This window comes from Balaenoptera ricei, chromosome 6 (assembly GCF_028023285.1).
Source record: "Balaenoptera ricei isolate mBalRic1 chromosome 6, mBalRic1.hap2, whole genome shotgun sequence".
Taxonomy (NCBI): Eukaryota; Metazoa; Chordata; class Mammalia; order Artiodactyla; family Balaenopteridae; genus Balaenoptera; species Balaenoptera ricei.
Genome location: NC_082644.1, coordinates 4,513,615 through 4,537,628, shown reverse-complemented (window position 1 = coordinate 4,537,628; position 24,014 = coordinate 4,513,615). Strand labels below are relative to the sequence as shown.

Sequence of the window (24,014 nt, the reverse complement as noted above, 5' to 3'; positions counted from 1 at the left end):
CTCTTATTGTGACAATAGATGCCATTTGACAGAAGCAACCTATTTAATGGAGAAAACTGGCGATCTGCTATGTAGTTGCTGAGATTTCCCAGGAGCGTGATGTGACAGCACACTGAGTCACTCTTCCAAACCACAGGAAATCTGGAAAACTTGCCATTTACAACCCAAAGTACTTAACACAGAAGGCTAAATAATATCATGAACTCACAACTGCTGGGGAACTAACAAACCACCTATGTCTCAACACTGTTTCAAAGGATTTATTTCTTATATAGAATGAATTGCCTAGGTGAGCGATTAGAACTAACAATGAAAAACAACTCCCTTTCTCTCTCTCTCTCTCTCCCTGGCCTTTCTCTGTCTACTTTTTTTTTTTTAATATTTTATATTTTTTTTTAATTTTTATTTTTTTTATTTTTTCACATCTTTATTAGAGTATAATTGCTTTACAATGGTGTGTCAGTTTCTGCTTTATAACAAAGTGAATCAGTTATACATATACATATGTCCCCATATCTCTTCCCTCTTGCATCTCCCTCCCTCCCACCCTCCCTAGCCCACCTCTCTAGGTGGTCACAAAGCACCGAGCTGATCTCCCTGTGCCATGCGCCTGCTTCCCACTAGCTATCTATTTTACATTTGGTAGTGTATATATGTCCATGCCACTCTCTCATTTTGTCCCAGCTTACCCTTCCCCCTCCCCATATCCTCAAGTCCATTCTCTAGTAGGTCTGCATCTTTATTCCCGTTTTGCCCCTAGGTTCTTCTGACCATTTTCTTTTTTTTTTAGATTCCATATATATGTGTTAGCATACAGTATTTGTTTTTCTCTTTCTGACTTACTTCACTCTGTATGACAGTCTCACTTTTTGCAGATGACATGATACTATACATAGAGAATCCTAAAGATGCCACCAGGAAACTACTAGAGTTAATCAATGAATTTGGTAAAGTAGCAGGATACAAAATTAATGCACAGAAATCTCTTGCATTCCTATACACTAATGATGAAAAATCTGAAAGTGAAATTAAGAAAACACTCCCATTTACCATTGCAACAAAAAGAATAAAATATCGGGGAATAAACCTACCTAAGGAGACAAAAGATCTGTCTACTTTCGTATGTAAACCCAATCAAATAGCTTCTAAGTGCATGGCCCTTCCCCAAAGAAAGCAGTCAAAGGCGCTTTCTTTTACTTTCCTGGCAGCGAGTTCTCTGGTGAGACACTTACTATCTCTGGCCACCTCGGGCTGCCCCTGAGCCCAGGAAACAGCCCCACACAGGACACAGGGGAGGTCTGAGCTCTGGAGTCTTCTGACAGACATACCTTCCCATTAATTGAGTTCTATAGTGACTAAAAACAAATTGATCCAATCATACCTTATTCCAAGAAGGTTCAGGTATGGAAGATAAGGAGCCCATAAAATCCAGGGTACCAATAGAAGCAGAGAGAGTAGCAGATAAAGCAAACCCAGAGAACGAAACGGAAACAGAATTCGTAAATCTCTAGGGTAGGAAACAGGGGTCCCCTCTGCTTATCAGCTGCTCCCTAACAGAGTGGAGATTTAAAGAAAATTGAACCCCTGCTTGTCAGCTGCTACTGGGTTACTAGAACTGCTGCTACCAATGAAATGTTTGATCTGGAAAGATGAGGAGCATGGTTCTAAGTTCAAGAGGTTTGACTCCGCGGCTGATGAAGAGTTTCCTATATTTCCTCTTCCGCGCATTTGTTAACAAACTCCTACAATCTGCATTTCTGTGCTCCTTGCATCCTAAGAGTCCCAAGCTAATATAAAATAATCAGGAAGAGCCAATTAAGTCTGCGCTGTGCGAAACTGGAGAGAAACCACATTTCCCAGATGCAGCTGTCCCAGCCCTCGTTGCTTCCCTTCATTCTGCAGTAAACACGGTAATACAAGAAGAGGAGGGGAAAGGCCTGGCAGTTATTTCCTTTGATAACAAAAGCACAATCACACGCAGGAGGGATTTTCCTTTAAGCTGAGCCTGTGCATACAGAATTCTACTAGGCAACAATTTAACACAACTCTGTCAAGCCTTTTCTGCAGGTGACCATCTGTCCTGGGCCCTGCAAACGGTAATTCCCAAATTTACTGAGCCCTTAGAGCCTCCTCGTACACTTATGGGTAAAGAGATACAGACTCCCATCTTTTAAGTTTAGATACTCAAAGAGATTTTGGTTTTCTGGGTCTGGGATGGGTCCAGGAATCTTCATTTTAATAAGCCTCCAAAAATATGATGTCATAACTGATCAAGGAGACATTGTATTAAAGCATCATACGAAGTTATGTCAGGTTCATCTTTATCAAAATAAGAAGAGAAGCTAAGGTTTCAAGTATATTGTGTGGAGAATTTGCATCCTTGAGAAGATGATTTGCAATGTACTGGCTGGTAACAGAAAAGATAGCTATAACTTTGCACTCTTCTAAATAATTTCCTGCTTTTTAACATATGGACTCAATATGCCATTCAGCAACTTGCTAGCTTGGGGCAATTCAACTATGTTTGGAAGAAACATCCGTAGCTTCACTGCACTATGTAACAAAGGTATCTGCAGGTTAGGCCAAGCTGAGCTGCCAGCAAACGTGTTACTTTCTGGTGATACATATTTTCCTCTTTTATCCAGAGGCAGTCCAGGTCTTTGAAAATATGCATAAAAATGTTAAGATCCTCTTTCTCTTAGGGAACTCTACATGTGCATGTGTAAATATATGGAGCACAAGTAATTCAGACCTAATGTTGCTTGCATGAAATGCTCTTATTTTTTGCACATTCTTCCTCCTTAATGCTAATGTTAATTGAAACATTTTTCTCCTCAAATAGTTTTCCTCTTCATTTTATTAAAAAAAAAAAAGGAGACATTTTCAACTATCACAAGAAGTTTCATTTGCTAAGTTCTCCCCACACTTCTTTAACATGAGCTTTACTGTCCCTAATGTCTGAAACATAAAAAAAAATAAATAAGTTTGGTGACCATTCCACAGAAAAATCCACAAATTGACCAAGAAGCCTGAGGATGACTCCAACAACGAAATGTCCTTAAACTCTGGGGGAGAGGGATGGTAGTTAAAAATCATTTACTAACCATAACTGTTAATTGTCAAAGTTCTGGATATTAAATGAGTGGTTATTAAGTAAATTTACAAAACCTGTATCAGAACTCAACCGATTTGGGTAGTAGAGAATTACCAAAACGTTGGCTATTAAGTTGTTCAGGTTGTGATGCTGTACTCAGTTACTCTGAGAGTTACGACAGCGAGGAAAACGCCCTGATGGGACATTGAGAAACTCATAGGTGGAGAAGAGGGTAAGCCACCTGGAGGGTTCAGTAAGAGAAGGGCTCAGAGGTAGAAGTTCCTAGGGATTCACGTTAGTTAGGATTTTCACAAACTAAGAGACCAGTTCAGTTAACCAGAGGAGTTAACTGACCCAATGTCGGGTATCATCGCTAAGAAGGAGGAGCTTTGCTCTGGGTCACTCAGGTTAAGGGTATTTTTTTCTTTCTTTTGGTTACTGAACTAGTGAAGAAGTCATGATGCCTAGTTACAGACTGCCAGGTATGTTCCATTTCTGAGGGAATATCAAGAGTCTATGTAACGCAAGCCCAGATGTGGATCGTATGACAGAGAAGTCTCCTCCCGCATCCCTGCCTACCTAGTCATTAGGGCAAACCTACCTTCTCTGTTTCCTTTTCCTGTGAATGTGAAGGCAACAGTTTTTCTTCACATTATTTATATGTAAGATGTCATTTAGGCTATTTGGTAGGACAGGACAATACAGATAGGGTTGCCAGAAGCCGTTACTGATTTTACTTTATTACAATTGATTTAGATTATACAATGGCATTCTCTACTGGATCAATTCTAACTCACTTGTGTTACTCACCAGGGTCTATTATTATGCATCTAGATCATAACATACTTAATTCCCCTATTTCCCTTCTTCTTTTATAACTATAAAACACGCATAGATTTTGAAGGGATGAGTTACCAAGATATAGGATTCGTTTATTTTTTCCCCCCTAACCTATATCCATTTAACAACAACTTAGTGTATTACTTAGAGAAACGGTCTTAAAACAATTTCCTGGAAAAAAATCTCTACCTATTTTCCAAGATACAAGCAGCTGAAGAACACAGTTTTGGTTATGCAGTGGTGCAATACCTTTTGGCTATCTGCTCACTCATATTGGGATGCTTTACTCAATGCACTATAATAACATAATAATAACAAAAACAATACAATAACAGGAAGGTATCAACATGCCCTGACATCAAGGATATCAACCAAGAAGAAACAGAACTATATAAAAGGAATAGTAGGAATAGTAGATGGTATGTGTCTCTGTGTGTGCGCATGTGAACGTTCATGTGGGGGTTTTGACCCAAATGCTGCTTTCCTTTTTAGCCCTCAAGTACAGCTTCCGTACAGCTTTGAAGTATAAAGGTAGTTTTTCAAAGTAACTACCAGGTTTATTTTTTAATATCAGGTTAAAGGAGAAGTAGGTCAGAGGAAAGCCAGTATACAGCACAGGACTTGTGTATTTAGTGTCTAGGGTACTATCAACAAAATGAGGTTTAATCAATCCCCCACCCCACAAAAAATAGATGGCTTAAAATAGGGAGATTAAAAGACTGTTTTTTTTTTTTTTTTCCAATGCACAGTTGTGCCACCTACATCTAAAGATGTTGAAAGAGATGAAACTGACACCCAAGAATTTTCTATCTCATTGAAGGGAGGAATGTACTCCAAAGAAACTGGGCAAAACTATAAACAAACAAAAGTACAATGAAAACTTAAAAAATTTTTTTTTCAAAGAAGGGCTATAGACATCAGTATTCAGACTGGATATTGATATATTCTGATGTCTTAAGCTAGGTCTACTGCTTCCTTCAAGAAGTTAGAGTCTGTAGAGATGAGCTATGAATATTTATCGTTAGTTTAGTAGACATGTTATTATATGGTTGAAAAGTATTCTAATACTGTTTAGTTGATTTCTTTACCCCATAGAATTATTTCCATACATTTTAAGATGCAATTTAGTAGTTTTTTTTCTTTTTCAGAGGAATATTTCAATTTCTAATAATGATGCTTCCGTATCTTTGTTCTTCCATACCACATGAAACTTACAAGTTGACTTTGCGTAAGGCTTAAATTACGCTTTCTACTGTTGGAGAAACCCTCTGTGAGAGAGAAGAATAAAATGTGTCTTTAATATGTACATTAATTATAATCTCTCTATCAACTTAACTCTCCATTATTCTAGTGTATAAAAACATCCTATTGAAAGTAGGGTAACTCTATCATTAAGATTTGGTTCTAGATGATTACATGTAAAACCATAAGGCATGAAGCTTCCAGTCATTGAAGTATCTCTCTCCTTGGCTTTCTTCATTATAGAGGGTATAACTAATATTCAGTAGAGATTAAGATGACTAATTTATTTAACACTTGCAAATTAGTTTTGGAGACAGTGCAAAATAGAGTAAAACAAATGTTTAGGCTACAAAATACTTAAAGGACTTTTAGCATTTGTAGGTTCTAAAATGATTCAATATGCAGATTCATCATCACTTGCTAAATGTATGAGGAAGTATCAACAACCTATAAATTATGAATCCACGTGAAACAGAGGTTACTTTTCATTTGTTTCATAGACCAAGGGCATGTGGTTTCAATAATAGGAAACCTAATTTATGCCCCCATATTATGCACACTTCCATGTGGTTATCAGGAATGCATAAAAGCCTGAACTGCTGTAACGTTAGTACTATCTGATGCATAAGTTACTATAATAGGTAAATTCAAGGCAGGCATTTATGAATTTCAGTTTCCCGAGAATTACCACTACCGGCAGTAAAAAGGGACTCTGGACTTCCCTTTAGTACTTTTAATTTGGATGTATATCTACTGGGAGGCAAATGTATCCAGTAATATTTTCTTACTACTCTCAAGACATCTTTTTATTACTCCTATCCCTTAGACTCTATGGGTTTTAATAACGTGAAGTGATAACAGCCACCCAGTGTAACACAATACACCTTAGTTAGGGCTGGTCCTTTTGTGGTATTTTACCAATAGTGATACCAAGTCATTTCATATCATTAGCTTTCTAAGAAAACTACTTTTTAGTTGAGAAGTAGGTCAGAGGAAAGCTAATAAAAGAGGAGGAAAAAGAAGAGATAAAAATATGAAAAGACCTGTGAATATACTAAAAACCACTGGATTGCACACTTTGAGTGGGTGAATTGTATGGTGTGTGAACTATATCTCAATAAAGCCCTTAAATAAGACATAAAAGGGCTGGGAGAGTATGCAGCAGGCAGGAAGAACTTGGGGAGCCACAACAATTTAAGTAAGTGGTTACTGTGAACATCTCAGGCTCAGTTTATGTTGCTTTCAGCCAAGTTTTTAACTATCTGGATTACAATAAGTGTAATCATCTTTAAAATATTTCATATGTCACTGCTCTAATTTCTCACTTCTCTAATATTTATTTAGTGTTCTGACATACAGTATAGAATAAAATGAGTAGATATTAATTGTTACAAGTATATTTTCTAGGATCTGTAAGAAAAATGATAAAAATAAGAAAACCAGACAGACCTTTTCCCTCTTTTTCAATCAGAGAGCGCCTTCATTTATGATTGTGATTTTTTCCTAAATGTTTCCCATCTATTTTCAAAGATCCATGATTTTATTGATTTATCCATTATTTTTAGGTGAGTAGAAATTAAATAAAGATATATAATTCAGTAAAAAGAAAGATATGAAACTAAAACTGTGGATTAAAATTATTCTAAATGTTTTAATTTAAGGAATGAAATGTAATGCCAAAAATTTGTCATTTTAGTGTTAAGTTCTGTGTTTTCCCTTGCCCAGTATTTTCGACTTTGTTTTTGCTTTTCTGTATCAACCTTAACTGATAAATTTGTTAAATTAAACTGCAATTTTTGTATTTGTTTTGAGATAAACTTCAGAAATTAATCTTTATAGTTAAGATCATTGGTAATAGCAAATAGAAGTCTGAATCTGAATTAAAAGTTACTTCTTCTAATCACTAGTGACCTTAGAAACTACTAATATATCCACAGTTTAGAAAATCACTATAGAAAGTTGCACTGGTCCTGTATATTTTCCACAGTGGATTGGAGCAGAGAAGATCCTTGGGAATTCTGGAGTAACCCAGCAGAGCAATAGAAAGGACCTCAAAAGTTTTAAATAACACTTAACCTTGCTTTAGTGTGTATGATACTTTATATGCTAGATTAAATTGAAAATCCAGGCTTAAAATTCTTACTTGAATTTGTCAGCTGTTTAGGGAATGCTAAAACATTTTGTTACTTACAAAGCCTGTCCAGAGTTCAGTAAATACTTTGACATTCATGTGTCTTTTTTTCTGAAATAACTGATCTGACAGAATTTTCTTTATTAATTCCTCAAACAGGTTCAGTGGAAATCTTGGCAAATACAAAATTAGTGATAAATTATTTCATGTTTGAATGAATTAAAAGATAAAATTTGCCTTATTAGACATTGAAATACACACCACAGAGACTGGGACATAGACCCTTTTTGTCCTATAATGACATTCAAGCCGTCTCAGGTTTTAACTCAAGATCAGGAAATTAGCCTGAATTATATAAAGGGACTATTGTGGGCACTGTCGGGTAGGGCAGGTGTTAATGGAGACAAGAGTTCTGACAGGGGATTGCACTGGACGACTCCTACTATTAATCTATATCTTTACTGTACAGCTTCTTTTGCCCTGTTCCATCCTCGAGCTCTATATTAACAGAGAATTTATAGATGTAACTATCTGTTTACAAGGTGGTTTAGGGGAAGTAAGTAGACATGTTTCAGTGCACATTCATTAAGAGTAGACAAAAATGATACAGGGTGAGTATTCTGTGACATCCGAGTTAGAGTTATCTTGATACATGTAGATGGTAATTTTAAAGTAAACTTATTTACAAGAATTCTATTTTGGAAGTGGTTTACAATCTTAAACATTCCTGTAATGATTGTGCATATGATGTAAACATGGTAAAATTATTAACAACGCAGTAGGCAAAGTGTGTTTAGTCACTGACATTATTATGCCACTTTAGATATAAACAAGGTGAATAGCTGGCAGTAAATATCAGGACAAATTGCTCTAAAATACCATAAAATGTAAAAACTACCAGCTTTGCAACTTAATTCTTTTCATTATGGGAGTAAAAAACAAGTATGCAATCAAGAGCAGTTCTAAGGAAAAAAGGTAGATTTTGATCTTCTTTCTAAAGCACTAGAAGTAAATTACAGACAGATTAAAATAGATAGATAGTATTACCAACTTGCGATCAAGGGAAATGGGCTGAAAGTGACATCTGAACCTGGCTTTGCAGAATGTGTAATAATTTGACTGATGAATGATATTTCTGGTTGAGGGAACAAGACAACAGAAGCACCATTATAGGGTATCAAAGAATATGATTAGGATCAGAAAGTAAAAATGTTTTCAAGTCTAATTTTAGCAACGGCAGACTAGGTATTTCTTATCAACCTCCTAACAATGGACAAAATTGGACAAAATGTAATTTAAAAAGATCTTATTGAACAAGGTAGTGAGGAATTGTAGGACCAATGTCCTGGAAGAAAATATAGAATAATAAAAAAGACAAAAAAAACAAACAAAAACCCAAACAGAAAACGCAGAGAGCTGTTTCCAAGAGTGGCCAAGATGCTGGGAGGCTGAATAAATTTTTTGCCAACTTTACAGAATTGGCAAGATAAAAGTTGAAGTTCATAACCTGCCAAAGACGAAAGGTCTTGGCAAACCCTGCAGGCTTCAGGTTCATAACACAAAAGACTAAACCAAAGTGTAAGTGTAAAGCTGAAATAAATCAGACCTCACATGAACTGAAGCCAGCTTTGAATTAAAGTCTTCCCTCAACAAAAGAAATATACACCCCCAAGCTTCTATCAAACATTTGCAGCAAGCACTGAAGAAATAAAACCAATCTTAACAAATTATTTTTAAAAATATAATGAAAACAACTGGAAATACTTTCCAATTAATCTTAGGAAGCAAGAATAACCTTAATACTAGTATCTAACAAGGATATTTTTTGTAAAAATAATAACTTTCTTGCATTTAAAAAATGTATTAATGAAAAAGAGTTATCACTACCATTCCACCATTACACATCATCTAGATTTTCATATTACCCTCTTCGTGTTCCAACAAGGACATTTCATTTTACTTGTTTATTTTTATTGATGTATTGCTGACTTACAATTTTATATTAGTTTCAGTGTACAGCAGAGTAATTTGATATTTTTACAGATTACACACCAAAGTTACTATAAAATATTGATTATATTCCCTGTGCTATACATTGCATCCCTATGATTTACTTATTTTAAAACTTGCAGTTTGATGAATTGGGAGATTGGGATTGACATATATACACTAATATGTATAAAATGGATAACTAATAAGAACCTGCTGTATTAAAAAATAAATAAAATTCAAAGAAAAAAACAACAAAAAAAACCCTGGTAGTTTGTACCTCTTAATTCCCTTCACCTATTTCACCTTCCCCCTACCTCTCTCACCTCTGGCAACTACCAGCTTATTCTCTGTATCTGTGAGTCTGATTCTTTTTTGATACATTTGTTCATTTGTTTTGTTTTATAGATTATACATACAAGTGATATCATACAGTATTATTTGTCTTTCTCTGACTTATTTCACTAAGCACAATAACCTCCAGGTCCATCCAAGTTGTCACAAATGGCAAGATTTCGTTCTTTTTTCTGGCTGAGTAATGTTCCATTGTATTCTATATAAACCACACCTTCTTTGTCCATTCATTTGTTGATGGATACTTAGGTTGTTTCTATATCTTGGCTATCGTAAACAATGCCACTATGAACATTGGGGTGCATACATTTTTTTTGAATTAGTGCTTTTGTTTTCTTTGGATAAATACCCAGAAGTGGAATTGCTGGATTATATAACAGTTTTATTTTTTTGAGGACCCTCCATACTCTTTTCCATAGTGGCTGCACCAATTTACATACCCACAAACAATGTACTGGGGCTCCCTTTTCTCCACATCCTCCCCAACACTTGTTATTTACCATCTTTTCGATGACAGCCATTTTGACAGGTGTGAGGTGGTATCCCATTGTGGTTTTGATTTTCATTTCTCTGATGATTAGTGATATTGAGCACATTTGCATATACCTGTGGCTCATCTGTATGTCATCCTTGGAAAAATACCTATTCAGGTCCTCTGCCCATTTTTCAACTGAATTTTTAAAAAATATTGAGTTGTATAAGTTCTTTATCTATCTTGGGTATTAACTCCTTATTGGATATATCATTTGCAAATATCTTCCCCATTCAGTAGGTTGCTTTTTTGCTTTGCTGATGGTTTTCTTTGCTGTGCAAAAGCTGTCTAGTTTGATTTGATCACACTTGTTTAATTTTGCTTTTGTTACTCTTCGCTGAGGAGATATATCCATAAAAATATTGCTAAGATAGATGTCAAAGAACGTACTGCCTATGTTTTCTTCTAGGAGTTTTATGGTTTCCAGAACATTTATGTCTTTAATCCATTTTGAGTTTATTTTTATATATGGTTATATAAAATATTCATTCTTTTACATGTAGCTGTCAAGTTTTCCCAGCTCCCTTACGGAAGAGACTGTCTTTTCTCCAGTGTACATTGTACAAATGAACTCATATACATAACAGAAATAGACCCACAGACATAGAAAACAAAATTATGGTTACCAAAGGGAAAAGAGGGGGAAGGGATAAATTAGGAGTTTGAGATTATCAGATACACACTACTATTATAAAATAAACAACAAGGACCTACTGTACAGTACAGGGAACTATACTCAATATTTTGTAATAACCTATAAGCGAAAAGAATCTGAAAAAATATGTACATATATGTATAACTTAATCACTTTGTTGCACACCTGAAACTAACACAACATTGTAAATCAACTATACTTCAATTTAAAAAATTAAAAAAAAAAAACACCTTCATTAAAATAAGTTGATGATGGTCAGCAAAGAGAAAGTATATATCCTGACATGCTTAAGAAGAATCTGTATTCAATATATAAATTATTATTCTTATATAGCTATTATATTAATATATAAATAATATAATTTGCATTAAGTATTATTAACATTGTATATTAGTATTGATTATTAATAATTATTAATAATAGATTATATATATCTTAAAACTATAGAAGTAATTGATAAACTGTGCCTTCATGAAGCCATTTCCTTCATACTGTTCATGCTCAGGAACCCAAATCCACATGGCACTCAGCAGTGTTATATAACACTTCTCACATATCAGGCAACATTTAATGAAGTCATGCTTGATCATAGTGTTGTTTCATCTGTGACAACGCTCCAGGAGTGAGAGTGAGACTGTTCCCCAGGACTCTTCTCTAACCATAAGATTTGGAGGAACACCAATGAAAATGAAGACAGAAATGACAGCAGAAGCTAAGATTTATTCGGCTCTTATTATCTCTCAGGTAATTTGTTAACTAAGCTATATACACGATCACTACTAATCCTTGCAAAACCCTACTTAGATTGTTGGAAGATTACTAGCCAGCTTGCCTTTGCTGCAGCATCAGAAAAAGACAGATGTTTCAGGCAGCCCATTAAATATAAGATATTAAAAGCTGGTCCAGACAATGGAGGCACCCATTCACTGTTTTCACTTTTGATAAATTCAACATCACGTACTGTAAGTGTGAATATGGAAGGTGAAATCGATCGAAAACCATTGATGCTATTCCTAGATACATATTTCATCTGTCAGCATATATATATTTTTTTCCAAAAATATTCTGGAGAGATTCTAAAAAGCACAAGTCTGGGTATGAGTAGATGTTTCCATTTTTAGGATCATCAATCTAAAATACGTAGTGCCACTGGCTATAGAGAGATTCTCCATAATACACAAATCATTCTCAACTGTCATACTTCCATAGGGGGAGAGGACATTTTAAATTTATATGTTTTCTAATCAGAATGTTTTTTGTTTTGTAAGATGAAACCGTCTATACCATTAATCATTTAGTACTGTGTCCGCTTTTCCTTGACAGCAGCACTTCTTGGAAACATGATCTATATGGCAACACAAAAGAAATTATCAGAGAAATCACCTTATTTCTCATCATTTGGGAAGGTTTACAAAAATGCCTTTTTAAATAAATCCGTCTTATGGTTTAGGCTTTGCCAATTTCAGTGTGTTATTTCTAGTCAGTATTTTATCACTTTTCATATAGCAGAAGTTGTCAGTATGATGTTTAAATTCAGGCTTACTTATTTTTTAGCTGAAAAGTATTCATAGTTAAAATTCACAAAATAGTCACTTCAATCTATGCTTAATGTGTAAAAATCTGTTGTCTATATATTCTTTTAAATAGATGATTATAAGTTAAAATTCAATGTATAATTAACAATTGAATCAAAACTAAAATATAGTGGTATTTACATATCACAAAAAAACATACATTTTCTTTTATAGGGGCTCGCCATTAAATTATGCATGAAAAGTTTTAATATCAATGTATCACTGTATCATAGAGGATACTTTTGATATAATTTAAATTACCCTAACATTTTATATCTATCAACCAGCAGATACATATTTGATATATACCTAAGTAAAACAGCTTAAAAACTACTTCTGAATATGATTTATAAATTTAAGTAAAATGAGTTGACTGAGCATTTTATGGATCTTATTATAATAAACTATGCTAAAACTGAAAGATGAGTAATGCAAGATTCTGGGCTTAAATTCAAGGGGGCTTAAAATTTAGTGAAGGAATCAGAAACATGTATGCACACTGATGAAAACGTAAGCAAGATCTTTGTGATTACGTCAAAAAGAGAGAGAGAAATTCCTTTTTCTGATCCAAGAAGGCTTTGACTAAGACATAACATTTGAACTAGTGGATAGATAGGGAAAAAGAGGGAGGGTATTCCAAGTCATGAACTAAGGCATATAGACAAGGTGATTCTACATCTATTGAAAGAATATTCAATGTTCTTGAGTTTGGCTTACAGGGAAACACATGGGTCCAAAGGAGAAAATATGCATTAAAGATGATCAGAAAGAAGCTAAATTTTTCCTGCATGCATCCATTAGTACTTGCCACCTCCCCTTTTATTTTTGAACAAGTAGGGGCATGACTATAACTATGTTTTAATTTTTTAATTTTTTTTTAATTGGAGTAAAATTACTTTACAATGTTGTGTCACTTTCAGCTGTACAATAAAGTGAATCAGCCATATGTATACCTATATCACCTCCCTCTTGGACCTCCCTTCCACCTCCCCCATCCCACCCATCCAGGTAATCACAGAGCACGGAGCTGAGCTTCCTGTGCTATACAGCAGGTTCCCACTAGCTATCTATTTTACACATGGTAGTGTATTTATGTCAAACCTAATCTCCCAATTCGTCCCACCCTCCCCTTCCCCCACTGTGTCCACATGTCCATTCTCTAGGTCTACATCTCTATTCCTGCCTTACAAATAGGTTCATCTGTACCATTTTTCTAGATTCCACATATATGTGTTAATATACGATATTTATTTTTCTCTTTCTGGCTTACTTCACTCTGTATGACAGACTCTAGGTCCATCCACATCTCTACAAATGACACATTTTCATCCTTTTTATGGCTGAGTAATATTCCATTGTCTATGTTACCACATCTTCTTTATCCATTCATCTATCATTGAACATTTAGATTGTTTCCATGTCCTGGCTATTGTAAATTGTGCTACAATGAACACTGGGTGGTACATATGTCCTTTGAATTCTGGTTTTCTCAGGGTATATACCCAGTAGTGGGATTGCTGGGTCATATGGTAATACTATTTTCAGTTTCTTAAGGAGCCTCCATACTGTTTGCCATAGTGGCTCTATCAATTTACATTCCCACCAACAGTGCAAAAGGGTTCCCTTTTCTCCACACCCTATCCAGCATTTATTGTTTGTAGATTTTTTGATAATGGCCATCAACCAGTGTGAGGTGATACCTCATTGTAGTTTTTTTTTTTTAACTTTATTAATAATTTATTGTCAGTAAGAAAGACTGGCTAATGGTAGTTTTCAGTAAAAACCTTTACAAGACCATTGCATCACAAATATACAGACACTATAAAAACTGTGTCATGGTGGTTTTGGTTCTAAACAGTCTGCAGAAGGTCCCCATTACACTTTCCAATAGTGAAAAATCTTTATAATTCTAAAATACAGCAACCCATTTAAGACATGTCCATGTATGGGATCTGTCCTCAACCTATGTACAGACAGAAATGAATGACTATACTGAAATGTATTAACTGAACCGTAATGAACCTAGAGATTCTGTCAGTGATCTCCTGCATTGTTCTTTGCAGCAGTGCTTAAGCGCTTTTTTCGGTGAGCTGAAATGGGCATGGCTGCACTGAACCTCGCGTCTTGTGACCTGGTAGCCATTTCCAGCGTCCTAACCTTCTGTCTTTGGGTGAGGTTTACGTTGGCTGTGCCATTTCTGAGCACCTTTTTGTATTTGCATTTGTCTGTGTTAAAATAATGAAACGAAAATCAGTCCTACTATCTTGTTAGCATGATTCATGTATTTATATAGATTTGATTATTTTCATTTTCCTTTTTTTTTGTAAATTTTATGTACAGATTTGATTTTTTCATAGTTTTAACTAGATTTTCAAGATACTTTGTGCATTTGTTGTTGACCGAATTTTGGCGGTGTTAGTGTCATTACTGAGCACCCTGATTTTTTAATATAACCAGGGTTTCACTCTGCGTCCTTTTCAACTCATTGTAGTTTTGATTTGCATTTCTCTAATAATTAGTGATGTTGAGAAGTTTTTCATGTGCCTCTTGTCCACCTACATGTCTTCTTTGGTGAAATAACTATTGAGGTCTTCCACCCATTTTTAAATTGAGTTGTTTTTTCTGATACTGAGCTCCATGAGCTGTTTGTATATTTTGCAGATTAATCCTTTGTCTGCTGCTTCATTTGCAAATATTTTCTCCCATTCTGAGGGCTGTCTTTTCATCTTGTTTATGTTTTCCTTTGCTGTGCAAAAGCTTTTAAGTTTCATTAAGTCCCATTTGTTTATTTTTGTTTTTTTTTTGTTTTTTTTTTTTTTTTTTTTTTAAATAAATTTATTTATTTATTTAGTTTTTTGGCTGTGTTGGGTCTTCGTTTCTGTGCGAGGGCTTTTTCTAGTTGGGGCAAGCGGGGGCCACTCTTCATCGCGGTGCGCGGGCCTCTCACTATCGCGGCTCTCTTGTTGCAGAGCACAGGCTCCAGACGCGCAGGCTCAGCAGTTGTGGCTCACGGGCCCAGTTGCTCCGCGGCATGTGGGATCTTCCCAGACCAGGGCTCGAACCCATGTCCCCTGTATTGGCAGGCAGATTCTCAACCACTGCGCCACCAGGGAAGCCCTTATTTTTGTTTTTATTTCCATTTCTCGAGGAGGTGGGTCAAAAAAGATCTTGCTGTGGTTTATGTCAAAGAGCGTTTTTCCTATGTTTTCCTCTAAGAGTTTTATAGTGTCCAGTCTTACATTTAGGTCTTTAATTCATCTGGAGTTTATTTTTGAGTATGGTGTTAGGGAGTGTTCTAATTTCATTCTTTTACATGTAGCTGTCCAGTTTTCCCAGCGCCACTTATTAAAGAGGCTGTCTTGTCTCCATTGTATGTTCTTGTATCCTCTGTCATAAATTAAATGACCATACAGGTGTGCGTTTATCTCTGGGCTTTCTATCCTGTTCCGTTGATCTATACTTCTATTTTCATGCCAGTACCATACTGTCTTGATTACTGTAGCTTTGTAGTATAGTTTGAAGTCGGGGAGCCTGATTCCTCCAGCTCCGTTTTTCTTTCTCAAGATTGCTTTGGCTATTCATGGTCTTTTGTGTCTCCATACAAATTTTACGATTTTTTGTTCTAGTCCTGTATAAATGCCACTGGTAATTTGATAGGGATTGCATTGAATCTGTAGATTGCTTTGGGTAGCATAGTCATTTTCACAATATTGATTCTTCCAATCCAAGAACATGGTATATTTCTCTATCTGTTTATGTCATCTTTGATTTCTTTCATCAGTGTTTTATAGTTTTCTGAGTACAAGTCTTTTGCCTCCTTAGGTAGGTTTATGCCTAGGTACTTTATTCTTTTTGTTGCGATGGCAAGTGGGATTGTTTCCTTAATTTCTCTTTCTGATTTTTCATTGTTAGTGCATAGGAATGACAGAGCTTTCTGTGCATTAATTTTGTATCCTGCAACTTTACCAAATTCATTGATTAGCTCTAGTATTTTTCTGATGGCATGTTTAGGATTCTCTATGTATAGTACCATGTCATCTGCAAACAGTGACAGTTTTACTTCTTCTGTTCCAATTTGTATTTCTTTTGTTTCTTTTTCTTCTCTGATTGCCATGGCTAGGACTTCCAAAACTATGTTGAATAACAGTGGTGAAAGTGGACATCCTTGTCTTTTTCCTGATCTTATTGGAAATGCTTTCAGTTTTTCACCATTGAGTATGATGTTTGCTGTGGGTTTGTCATATATGGGCTTCATTATGTTGAGGTAGATTCCCTCTATCCCCATTTGCTGGAGAGTTTTTATCATAAATCGCTGTTGAATTTTGTCAAAAGCTTTTTCTGCATTTACTGACATGATCATATGGTTTGTATTCCTTAATTTGCTAATATGGTGTATCACACTGATTTATTTGCATATATTGAAGAATCCTTGCATTCCTGGGATAAATCCCACTCAATCATGGTGTATGAGCCTTTTAATGTGTTGTTGGATTCTGTTTGCTAGTATTTTTGAAGATTTTTGCATCCATGTTCATCACTGATATTGCTCTGTAAGTTTCTATTTTTTGTGATATCTTTCTCTGGTTTTGGTATCAGGGTGATGGTGGCTTCGTAGAATGAATTTGGGAGTATTCCTCCCTCTGCAATTTTTTGGAACAGTTTGAGAAGTATCTGTGTTAGCTCTTCTCTAAATGTTTGATAGAATTCGCCTGTGAAACCATCTGTTTCTGGACTTTTGTTTGTTGGAAGATTTTTAATTACAGTTTCAATTTCATTACTTGTGAACAGGTCTGTTTATATTTTCTAATTCTTCCTGGTTCGGTCTTGGAAAATTGTACCTTTCCAAGAATTTGTCCATTTCTTCCCGGTTGTTCATTTTATTGGCATGTAATTGTTCGTAGTAGTCTCTTATAATCCTTTGTATTTCTGCAGTGTCAGTTGTGGTTTCTCCTTTTTCATTTTTGATTTTATTGATATGCATCCTCTCTCTTTTTTTCTTGATGAGTATGGCTAAAGGTTTATCAATTTTGTTTACCTTCTCAAAGAACCAACTTTTAGTTTTATTGATCTTTGCTATTGTTTTCTACATTTCTATTTCATTTACTTCTGCTCTGATCTTTATGATATCTTTCCGGCTATTGACTTTGGGTTTTCTTTGTTCTTTCTCTAGTTGCTTTAGGTATAAGGTTAGATTGTTTATTTGAGATTTTTCTTGTTTCTTGAGGTGAGATTGAATTGCTATAAACTTCCTTCTTAGAGCTGCTTTTGCTGTGTCCCATAGGTTTTGGGTCACCGTGTTTCCATTGTCATTTTTTTCTAGGTATTTTTGATTTCTTCAGTGATCTCTTGGTTATTTAGCAGTGCACTGTTTAGCCTCCATGTATTTGTGTTTTTTACAGTTTCTTCATGTAACTGATTTCCAATCTCATAGTATTGTCATCAGAAAAGATGCCTGCTATGATTTCAATTTTCTAAAATTTTCCAATGCTTGATTTGTGACCCAAGATGTGATCTATCCTGGAGAATGTTCCATGTGCACTTGAGAAGAAAGTGTATTCTGCCACTTTCAGGTGGAATGCCCTATAAATATCAATTAAATATATCTGGTCTATTGTGTCATTTAAAGCTTGTGTTTCCTTATTTATTTTCTGTTTGGATGATCAGTGCATTGGTGTAAGTACGGTGTTAAAATCCCCTACTATTATTGTGTTACTGTTGATTTCCCCTTTTATGAACTATTGGCCCCCCGTAAGGCAGAAGCTCTGAGGTCTATGGATGGGGGTGGTGGAACAGCCAGGGCACGTGGAGGAGATGTGGGGATAGCAGAGCCCGCCACCTGCCCTACAGCTGCCTCTGAAGGCAACAGAGTGTCAGGAGCTATGATCAGGGTATCTTAACTTTAAAATAACAAAAGACCTTAAATCTTTAGCACCACCAAAGAAAGGTAGAAGGACAGGAAAAGAAAGCTATGAAGTTCTTCTGTTTGGTAGTTTATTAGATAATGCATTCAATGTAAAAGATAATTTATATTTCTGCCTTAGTTTAAGCTCCTAAGTGGGCATGGAGGTGAGGAGCCGTCAGCCCAATTTAAATGCTGTTAAATTTGGTCTGATATTGCTATTTAGATTGGTTACAGGTTTGAAGTACAATAAAAATATGCATTAATTCTCCCTTAATATTGGTGGAGTTATATTAAAATATCGCTTGGTTAAATTATATTAAACCATTATTTGTAACATTTTTTACATGTTCAATCCAGGTGTATGCTCCTGAAATTAAATGGGAACTAATTCAGCTAATTGTAAGTCTTTATTTAAAAAAAAATAATTTTCTATATAGATAATCCAAAACTCTATTAAAGAAACACATTCTGTAGCCAAGGAATTTATATCAATAACCAAGGGAGCTAGAGTCCTTAGTGTGTGCTTATTAGAACAATTAGAACAAGACTTAACCGGGACGTTATATTTCCATAGCAAATTGTTCCCTGATGCGGGCGGCTTAGGAGTGCAGTAGGGTAAAAATCCTCTTGCAGATCCAAGAAAAACTGGAATGATTAAAGCCTCATAACACTTTGCAAATTTTCTGAAAAGTTAGGGAAATGAAGCCCAAAACAGCACCCACTTCTAGACGACACATGGATCTGTAGTTGCCCAGTCCTGGCAATGTTCACATGGTAAGTAAGGGGGGTAGCGGGTTGTAAGGTGACAATTTAAACACTGGAAACTCTGCAAACCGGAAGCCAAGTCCTCAGAGCACCCACTCCACATGGTCATAGATGAAAATGGGTTAGAATGTGTATAATGTTACCTTGAAATTAGAGTATTTTACATGTGCAGAGTGCAGCCCTATCAAAACCACACAACACCTCTGTGACACAGCTAAGGATTATTGTCTCTCTGCAGAGGAAAAAGATGGTCACAGATGTTACGTGACCTGCCAGCAGCCTAAGTCCATCACAGCTGGAAGCTAGGATTGGTCCACGGAAGCCTTTGGTTCTCAGAATGTGCTCAGAATGTACTGGCAGTAGGGTCAGGAAAGCAGTTGTGCAACTCATATATCCTCCTTTTCGTGTTCACATTTAAAGGCAAGTTTTTTCAGAAGATTTCTATTAGGCAATAACACTGAGAAGTAAAGGAAGATAGAGTCGAATACTCAAAGAAATACTTTCCCTGCAACATACAAAGTATCCCAGGCACACGGAGGGCACAGCTTGATAGTCAATGTTATACAAGAACTCCTTTCTAATTATCTAACGCTACACAACAAATCGGGCCAAAACTTACTGGCTTAAGACAATTGATGTTTACATTTTCTGTGTGCTAGCAATTCAAGAAGGACTGGAGTTGAACTGTTTGGTTAGGGTCTTACATGCAGTGGCATTCATATGGTGGCTGGGGTAGGTGAGAGCTGGCAGGCATCTCTCTCTTTGTATGGTGGGTCACAGGGCCTTCTCCATGGAGGTCTTTCCACATGGACGCTGGCATGCTGGCCCCAGTGTAGTCAGAATTCTGACACGGTAGCCCACGGCTGCAAGGAAAGTGCTCCAGCAAGCAAGCAGAAGTTGCAATGCCTTTTCTAACCGACCCCTCAGAGGTCATGCAGCATCATTTCAGCTGCTTTCTGTTGGGTACAAGTGGGTCAAAACCCGCTCCCCATCCCCACCTCCATTCATGTGGAGGCACACACAGGAGGGCTGAGGAGAGCAATGTCAAGGTCCTATTGTAAAAGAGTTTGCAGAACGAGAGAGATGTTGCAACCATATTTGTAAAATAAAGTCCCCTACAACATCTTACAGAAGAGCCAGAGTCTTTTGTAAATGACGACAGAAAGGACTGACGAAGAGGTTTCATGGGTACGTCACACTCACGCCCCACTGACAAGGGCAGGCATATAATTGGAGGGTCTTGCTCTTACTCTCAAGAAACTCTACAAGGATAGGAGGTATATGCAGCCATCCCAAGAAGAATGGGATATAGAATCCTTTGTGGTAGATGATGGCTCGAAGGGAACTGTAGTGGGAAGGAGGGGTCAGGAGTTGAAAGTTATAGGAAATGGCATGTTAGTTTAGGCTCGGCATTGAGGATACTTACTTGGCATTAAAAGATATGTTTAAAATTCAGACAGGAGGGAAGGAAGGACAAATCAGATGCCCCCTCCTTTACTGAAGTGGTATTTGTGGGATATTCCACTGGGTGTGAATTTCTGAGTGTAATCTGTCATACACTAGGTTTTCCTTGGATTCTACAAATTTTCCCCTAAATGGGAAAACTCAACTAACTAGACCTCCTATTCCTAAAAATTACTAGTTATTTAGATGTTACAGATGTAGAAAACAAATGTATGGATACCAAGGGGGGAAGGGGGGGTGGTAGGAATTGGGAGATTGGGATTGACATACATACACTATTGATACTATGTATAAAATAGACAACTAATGAGAACATACTGTGTAGCACAGGGAACTCTACTCAGTGCACTATGGTGACCTAAACCAGAAGGAAATCCAAAAAAGAGTGGATATATGTATATGTATATTTATAGCTGACTCATTCTGCTATACAGTAGAAACTAACACAACATTGTAAAGCAACTATACTCAAATAAAAATTAATTAATAAAATAAAGGTTACGCAAAATTCTTACAATAGAACCTAGCAATTAGTAAACACAAAGATAATGTTAGCTGGTATTTTCCTACCCTCATCACAATCATCCTCACTCCTTGTAAACTTCAGTTGCGATACAGGTCTTCCCATTATGGGCACCACTTGTCCTCCAAATGTCAGCACTGAGAATTGTTTGCTTTTTTAATTTTGCTCCACTATAATCTTTACAAAAATAAGGCCAATATCTGCCTCATTCTTAATTTTATTCCTAATGGATATATGGCACTTTTCAAACATCTTAGTGCAAACATGTATCTTTTTCTATTCCTCAAGGCATGAATAATTATGCTTTCAAATAAAATTAAGAATTATCATAAATTAATGTAGTTATCCTTATTAATAAGACAAATCAGTATATATATGCAGTTTATGTGCAATTTATGTGTATTATAAGTATAAATATGTTTGAATTCAGCTTGTACACAAATTGCAAATTCCAACTCTGGGGAAATGATGTGTGATAAACAAGATTTATGAAGTATCTCACCTGATGTTGGCAAAATATGAATGTCCAACATTTTAGTTACCTGTGCTTTACAGATGATTTTATAAGGCTACTGAAATGGCTTAAACAACCTTTTGGTTTTTCAAGTCATAAAAACACATTCTGTTTATACAAATATAAATTATACAAATTTACTGAGATTCTGTGGGACAACAATCTTTTCAGGTCACTCCACTCATAATTACAACTAATTAAAATGTGCCAAAGAAAGGATAGAAATTTATCACTGCTCATTAAACCTGTAAAGACTGTGTTAATTGGATGTCAGGCTCAGTAACTTATGTCAATGTTTGCTGCCAGTCTAATTTTAGAGGAAAAGGACAGTGAACTGCAGAGTATTCTAGCTGGGAGTCTAAAGTTTGAAAAGATCTGCAGCTTTAGAGAGACACCACGTATGCAGCTTTTTAATGGGTATCATCATCATCAGACATTGGCCTAAACAAATGGAAAAATTAGTGTGCTGTTTGTTGACTTTTAACTGATTTATGGTTCCTGTAACCCATGGGCAGGGCAATGAACCATCATGGCTCATTTGCAAAGCTGAAGAATTTTAAGACTCTACGTATATGAAACATCTTGTCCTTCCTTAAATGAAGCAAAATATTTTTAGGGTCATGGTATTTAGAAGAGTAAGTGTTTTAACTGAAGAAAAAATGTTTTTCATGCAACACATAGGGTATATGTTGTATATAATCCAATGCCAAATTGTTTTATAAAGAGCATGCTTTGTGTGAATATGAAAGAATTACATGAGAAAAGTAGAGCACACTTGCTGGAAAACCAGGACTTGGCTACGGACAATGAGGCTAAATTAGATAATGTGCAAAGTATAAAAACGGCTCCTTTCTGTTTCCTAAAAAATGAGGTGTAAGGAGTGTTCAGAGCAAATCATGCAAGACCCCTAGAACTGTGGACATTTCAGGACTGAGACAGAAAGGGCTGTGGCTCTTTGGATTACTGATTAAGAATTACAACGTCTATGACTTCTTAGGTCCAGACACCTCACATATTTTATCATAATTCCCTGGCCTTTTCTCTCATGTCTTGTCATCTTATGACTTAATTTTGAAACCCTTTTGCTGTTACTTCAATACAAATCTTAATGACAAGCTGTTTATATGATCATTTTATTGAATTCCTGTGTTTCAAAAGGGCCTCTGTGTACAGTGTTGCTGGCAGGAGTCAAGGGTGTCATACCACTTCCACCAATAATTAGTCCAAATTCCCTCTACAATTATTCATTATCAAGAAGACTGGATTCAGGAATTCAGGATCGTTGTACCCTTAAACTTGATACAAGTAAATACCAGACTTTCCACATTAAAGACAAGTGTAAGACCTATGTGCACAGTTTTGTACTGAAAGGTAGCAGAATATGCTCCAAAATACGCTGGTTTGGCATATTGACTATTTTGAGCTAAAGGCACTTGAAAATGGCAGATAGAAAAGGAACACTCAGATCTCCCCTTTTCTTCTGAAAACAGGAGATGAAACTCTCATGTGGAAGATGCCCTCCCTATACCAGGAGGAAACAGCCTTATCATCAGAGGCAGGGAGTCGAGTCAGAGAAAAACCTCTACAGAAAGAACTTGTTAACATGATCTCATCCTACTTCGGTCTCCCTGTGCCTTTTAGTTACTTTTCCACAATCCCTGCTCTTTGTTCAACCCTGTATATAAGCACTCAGACCCATCCAGGTGTCGGGTCTTCATTTTGCTGTGTGGGCTATTCATACAGACTTTTCTCCTGCTAATCTGTTTTATGTCAGCTTGAAGACCCTGAGCCCAGCCCAAGACCCTGAGAAGGTCAAGGTAAAGTTTTGCCTCCCCTAGGGTGTCTGGCATGGAGGATGGGCTGTCATGGGCTGGGACACCCCACTCGCCCTGGAGACCGTCGCTGAGGTCTGAGACCACTGACAGAAAGCCAGCAAGAGGCAAAATTCCTACCACCTCAGCCTCTGGACATCTGTCTGCGCTGTCCGGGCCACAAAGGAAGGTAAGAAATCTCCTCCGTTCCTTTCCAAATTCAATTAGCAGGAGAAAAACATTTGTAAGACTTAGTTCTTTGGATTGAGACTGTGAATTTGCTTTTTGGGTCCCCACTGGTAATGGATCCTAAGCTTCCAGGGAAGAGTCACTGTTTTTCTTTGCTCTATATCTCTTGTGCTGTTTGCCATGAGGAAGAAAAGGGGGAGGTCAGAGTGTCTCTTCTGTATCTGCTGTTTTTCAAGTGCCTTTAGCTCAAAATAGTCAATATGCCAAGTGGGCGTATTTTGGGGAGGCGTATTCTGCTACCCTTGAATACCATCCAGTCACTCTCCCACAGGCAGAGAAAGCATCACCAGGCATGAGGTCACCTGAGTACATGGGTATGAACTGACCTGCCTGTAGAACTTCACTTAACTGGGAACACAGCCTGAAGGATCTTTA

The 24,014-nt window shown here is 36.4% G+C and overlaps 1 protein-coding gene across 1 annotated transcript in view; it reads right to left on the bottom strand.

Annotated features, from left to right (window-relative positions):
• Window positions 1–24,014, bottom strand: part of GALNTL6 (polypeptide N-acetylgalactosaminyltransferase like 6) — a 1,732,831-nt gene that overhangs the window by 1,576,602 nt on the left and 132,215 nt on the right. The gene's annotated exons all lie outside the window — the stretch shown is intronic.